The sequence below is a fragment of the Alternaria atra genome (genome assembly GCF_907166805.1).
Source record: "Alternaria atra isolate CS162 genome assembly, contig: 24, whole genome shotgun sequence".
Classification (NCBI taxonomy): domain Eukaryota; kingdom Fungi; phylum Ascomycota; class Dothideomycetes; order Pleosporales; family Pleosporaceae; genus Alternaria; species Alternaria atra.
The window spans coordinates 14773-20662 of record NW_025091322.1 but is presented as its reverse complement, the minus strand read 5'-3'; positions in this window follow the sequence as shown (position 1 = coordinate 20662).

Below are 5890 nucleotides of genomic sequence, written 5' to 3'. Positions count from 1 at the left end.
CTCGGAAGATGTCTGCTTTCTTCGCCGGATCTGTTACCTCTGCTGTGTCTCTGGGTGTTTGGATGGCAGGTGTGACCACAGGGGCCGGGTTCTCTCTCGTCTTCGCCCATTTGACGAGTCTCTCCACAGTGCTTCTGGCGACTTCGCGGCCTGCTCTACCTGTTCTCTGTGAGCGTTTCTTAGTGCTTTCTTGATCGTTCTCGCTTTGTGGTTTCTTGCCGCACGATGGCCTCCCACGACTCGCCTGTGTGACTGGCTGTGTACTCTCTTGAGTCTCTTTGCTTCTGCGAGCACTGCTCTGCACTCTTCCGACCAGCCTTCCCTGATGCGGTCTGACGGCCGTAAGTATGGTATTGCTTTGTCCAATGGCCCCTTGAATTACCCCAAGCAGTCTCTTGGACATACGTGGTCAAGCGCTGTCTTATTTGCGGGTCTGCGAAGTGGCGGCAGGGCTTGTTTAACGCTTTGTTATAGACGGCCCTCATCTAATCGTTTCCAGTCTCGCTTTGGTGTTGCATCGAGGTTGCTGTATCCTCATATCTGTCACAGTGCTGATGGGCGGGTGGTCAGGTCGTGATCGAGGTCCCAGTCGACCTGGCTTCAGACCGCGATCGACCAACCCACGGTCACCAGACAAAGATCAATGGTTATTGCGTGGGGTTCTTCTTCACGTACGTGATGGTTCCAGGTGGTAGTGTGCTGCAGGTTGAAATCCTCCATGATCGCCAGTAGGTCTGCAGACTCAGGGTCGATGTGCCTCACGCCTGTGCCTCCCCACGTAGAGGGTGGTGCAAGTTAAAGTCGCCGAGCAGGATCTGCTCGCTGGATTGGTTGTCGTGCAGTATTGTGCGGACATCCACTAGTACGGTACTGTCGCTCTCGCTGCGCCTCGCTGGAGTTACCAGACGTTGTGTATGATCGTTTTGCTCCTCCTGTTGATCGTCGCCAAACTCTACTGTAGCGAGCAGATCATATCTGCTGTGCTCCTTAAACTGCCACTTCTTGTGGTCACAATCTCTTGTTGATGAAAAGCATACCCGGGCGGGTCCTGCCTCGTTCCTGCTGGGCAGCAAGGTGGAAGACGAGTTTCGCTGGATGGTGTGTCGTCGCCGCGAAGGGGTTTCTCCATGGCTCTGGATGGCCAGAATGTCGTACTCATGGATCTGGGGTCCCGCAGCATGCTCGCCATCACCATGTTTCTTGATTTGTATTGCACGTTGTTACTGGTATGCTTAGTGTGTTGTGCTTATTCATGCATCATCGTCGGAGTCGATCTCCATGTGGTGACTGCTGTTGTTCTGCATCGCCCAGGTGTTGAGTCTAGTCGGTTCTAGAGCTCTCCTGCTAGGTATGATCTGTCGATGCGGTCTTTGGCTCGCGTTTGCTTGCGTTGATGGATTTTCCTGATCCAACGGGTCGATAGTGGTTCCAGCGTTGGTTCTCTTCTGTCCTCGTCGGTTTGCGATCGGTTCTTGGTAAACTGCATCGGCTGCGTAGCTGCCACTGGTTGACTAGTCCTTCTCCTTTGAATCGTAGACGTCGGGATATCAATCTGCACGTTTTGTCGGCTGTTTGCCGAAACGGGGTGGTAAGCGCGGTCGCATCTCGTACGCGGTCGCTTGCCTTGGCTATCTCGTCTTTCTGGTCGGGCACTGGCGGCTCCGCTTCGTGCTCGCCGCGGCAGGCGGCACATTTCCTGGTCACGGCGTCCAGCCCTCGATGCAAGGCAGTCTCGGGTGTGTCGATGCTCCTGCGCACAGTGGCCACATGCTGTTGCTGCCTTGCACTGGGTTCCTATGTGGCCGTATCTTTCCTGGCGCGAAGCACTGCTTCTCGGCACTGTCGCTCGTATCGCTCCTTTGGAAACCTCACCTTGCAGATCAGACCCTCGTCGATGATCTTGTTGGCGTCCTCTGGTTTGGTGAACTCGATGGTGATAGTTGTCATGCGTCTTGGTGGTAGCATCTCTAGTAAGCCAGCCTATGTCTTATCTCGGCCCGGGGTATGAACGGTCGGTTGTCCTGCAGTATCTGCGCTCTGATCTCGTCGAGCTTGCTCCATGTCCATCGTGCTCGTGCGTATGCCGTGTGCGGGGACGCCAAACGTCAGGATCTGCTGTAGTCCCACTGCCTGGCTATGCGGTGGGCCCAGTCATCCGCGAACTGTCATGGCGCCTCGACTTCCCTGCTGCTTGCTGTCTTGATGCTCCGGGTCTCCGCTCTTCAGCTGGTTAGATGAGACGATCTTCACGTTGACTATGTTTTCATTGCCACTTTGCTCGATGGCACGCTGGACATGCATTTTGAGGTTGCTAGGATTCATAGTCCTCAGGCTCTGTACAGTAAGGGGGTCTCTAATATTCATGATGACCTCACGCTGCGTCTGCACAGATGGCTGTTTGACACTTTGTGCATTGTATGTACCTGCTAACGGGACTCCCTGGCTGCCGCCGCAGCGTAGCTCATTGGTCCGTTCGCCTGCTCTTGTGGTCTCTTGTTCCTGATCTCTCGCGCAATCTCCAGCGTCCTTTACCCACCTCTGTGGCGTCCTTGGCTGCCGCCTCGCCTCTTCTGCCATGTTGCCATTTTATTGTATCTTTGTTGCCCGGACTGTTGTACGATTTCTACGGTGGACTTGAGTTCTTGTTTGATTTGATTCGAGGGTTCGCGCCGTGCTCTGCTGTCGCTCTTGCCTCGGTCCGCGCGACGTTGAGCGCGTCGCTGAGACCACCGGGTCAGGGGAGTGCTGCGTCTTCAGTACAGACAGCCAATGCGCCGCGAATGATGTCGCCAACGATGTCTGCCGGCAGAGGCTGCTGGCCTCGTTGCGCTCGATCGAGATAGCACCTCGCGAAGGAAAGCGCTGAGGTTGGTAGCATGCTCGTCTATTGGGATCGGCCAGGTCGACCTTCGGGCGCCACGGTGTCGCCATGGCGCCTCAGCGGCAGTGGGCGCTACTTCTGGTGCTGGCTAGTCGAAAGCCGTCTCTAGCGGACGTTTTGCGCGCGTTGTACTACGTTAATTCCAAAAAGTGAAATTCTCGCTGTTGTCGTGTTTTTTGAGGTTCTACAGGACGTGCGCTGTTAGCAGCACTTGGCACGCGGATAGCCTGCAGTAGCGTGCTGAGGTTTCTGTGTATCGTATCGTAACGAATTTGACGCTATGCCTATAGCACTTAGCTTCTAAAAATAGCTTTAGCGCGTACTAGCAGCTTTCTAGAAGCGTGTAAGTTAACATGCTTAATGTGCTTGCATCGTACCTACATGCCCTAAGACCCTATTCTCCACCCATAGTTACTCATGCCTTCTCTTTCGTGGAAAGAGGTGTTACAATCTGAACAGAGAACCGAAGGCTTGAAGTTTTTTCAAGTCATCGGTGAAACCAAAACGCTGACCCGATAGTCGTCAGCAGTCACGTGACCGCTCAGTGCTCATTGTCTTGGCACAACTGAGCGCACCGAGCAGGTTGCAGAACTGCTCAGTGCTCAGCACTCCCACAGGACTGAGCAACACTGAGCAACCCAACACTCATTAGTATATAGACAGTAGACAATGCACCCCTATGGTCATTGTGTTCAACTTAAGTTTCAATCTAAGGATTACTACTTGATTCTCCAGCCCTCATTGTTATTACATCGATCTACCAATCGTGCTAACACACCTCGTGCTATTATATCGATCTACCAATCGTGCTAGTACAACCCTCTCGTCCATCGTCGCCCACTCACTCCCCGAGAACCAACCCTAGATCATCTTCGGACGATCTTCACAAGAGGCTAAAAGACAACGAGAAATGTCGTAAATTTATTAAGAAATGTAACGTGACGACAGCTGCCTTTTTCACCGGTTCTCGTAGCTTCTTGTTACGGTTTCAAGAGTAGGGAGTGGGCGCAGGTTGGGTTTTGTGGATGAGGAGCAGCCGTGCCAGGTGTGACAACAGCGGCCCACGAGGAACAAAGGGCTTGCCAAGGAAAACGTGACCTGCCCCGCAGTCCCACGCATATCCCATGCAGTAGCCTCACCAGCCACAATGGGATTCTCAGGGAATCTCACGCAGCCTCACCACGTCCCAGGAAGTGAGACTTGCTGAGACTCACTGGGACTCTGTGACTTAGGAGAGTCACATCAAGTATATAGCTTTAGGCACCGAGCTCTTACAGCTCAGTGTGTTCAACTTCGTATAGGACTTTGTACTTCATTCTAAGGATTAAAGTATTAACTTCTCAACCCCTCGTGTTATACATCGATCTACCAATCGTGCTAGTACACCAACCGTCCATCGTCGCCCACTCATTCCCCGAGAACCAACCCTAGAGCATCTAAGGACGATCTTCACACTTCTATACGCTAATACAGAGACTATATATCCATGTGCATCCCTGCCCCCCTCTATCGAATAGAGGATCAAAGAGAAAGAGAACAAGAAAAGGAGAATAGACCTCTAACTAGTTATCTGATTATCTATCCACGCTCAACCCCAGACCCCTTCGTAGTTAGAACGTTGAAACAACGAAGCAAACAATAACACCAACCGTCAGTTCGCTCTATACTATTGTCCCTAACTTCCTAGGATTATTAGGCTCAAGGCGGCATACCCACACCCTTCCAGATCCAACACCAATTCCGATCGCCTTCTCTGATCCCACTGAGCAATATGGACGATACTCTGAGGGTAGCCATATTAGTTTCTCCGACTTATATGTTACCCATGCTTTATCTGGACTTAATGCCACGTGATGATATTGAGCATGTTGAGGCTCTACAACAGCTGTTGCGTCATTTGAAAACATTGAGGCTCCAATAACGATAGCACCAATTTCAGTGTGAAGATAAGAGCCAGAGGGATCAAATGATATATCGTAAAGTGTTTGGCCAATTTCGAGCGTCTCCAGGCACTTGCCGCTGTGCGCGTTCCAGATCTTGACCGTGTGGTCGTACGACGTTGACGCCAGCAGTGTCGAGTCATGAGAAAAGGTTGCTGCCCAGACGGCTTTGCTATGGCCCTCGAAGGTCTGAAGGCACTCGCCGCTGTTCGCGTCCCAGATCTTGACCATCTTGTCTCCTGACGCCGACGCCAGGTTTGTTGAATTGTGGCAGAACGTTACCAAGAGCACATTACTGTTATGGCCCTCAAGTGTTTGCAGGCAGCCACTCCATTTATTTTGCATAGCCGGCGCAACCCTTATCCACTTCGGCTCTTCCTCTTTAAAATGGCCTCTAATTAGGCTACCTGTCGGACTGAACAAAAGTGCGGATGCATAGGTCTAAAGAGGGTAACCCTCAATTGCTCCTTTGTAGTACATGATGAATCGCCGTGCATCTCGAACAAGCTGAGCAAGTCTGTCTTGGCCACACATCTCCTTCTAGCGTTAGCATTAAGATTACACTAGAGATACATGTAGACTCTAGAAGACGTACCTGAATCAACGACCACAGTTTTGTCATGGACACCACGCCTTTCTCTACGCCCCTGCATAGACTTAGCCCTTCTAGCCAGTAGAGATACTTCTTCCTCAGGAACTCGTCGACTGCGCCTAGGACTTGCAGCTTATCCACCCTGTTTGCTAAAGATTCAGGCTTAGAGTCGTACAGATGGTCGATCCAGTAGACGCACGGGTACCGTGACACTGCTAGCGGGTCTGGCTCGGGTAGTTCGACTTCCTCCATAGGATATCCCGGCGCTTCCAAGCTGTACATGTCCCTGCGCAATGTCCTGGATACAATCGTCAGCGATCTTGAGAAGATCGTCTGATGAACGGCTTCGCTTCCGCCTGGAAAGGCTTCATTATATGCCTCTGCAAAGAGAAAGTCCTTTGCCGACTGATGTACAAAGTAGACTGTATCTTCTCGCAGGGTGAGAAATGACCCACAGAAGCCAACAATCTCCCGCAC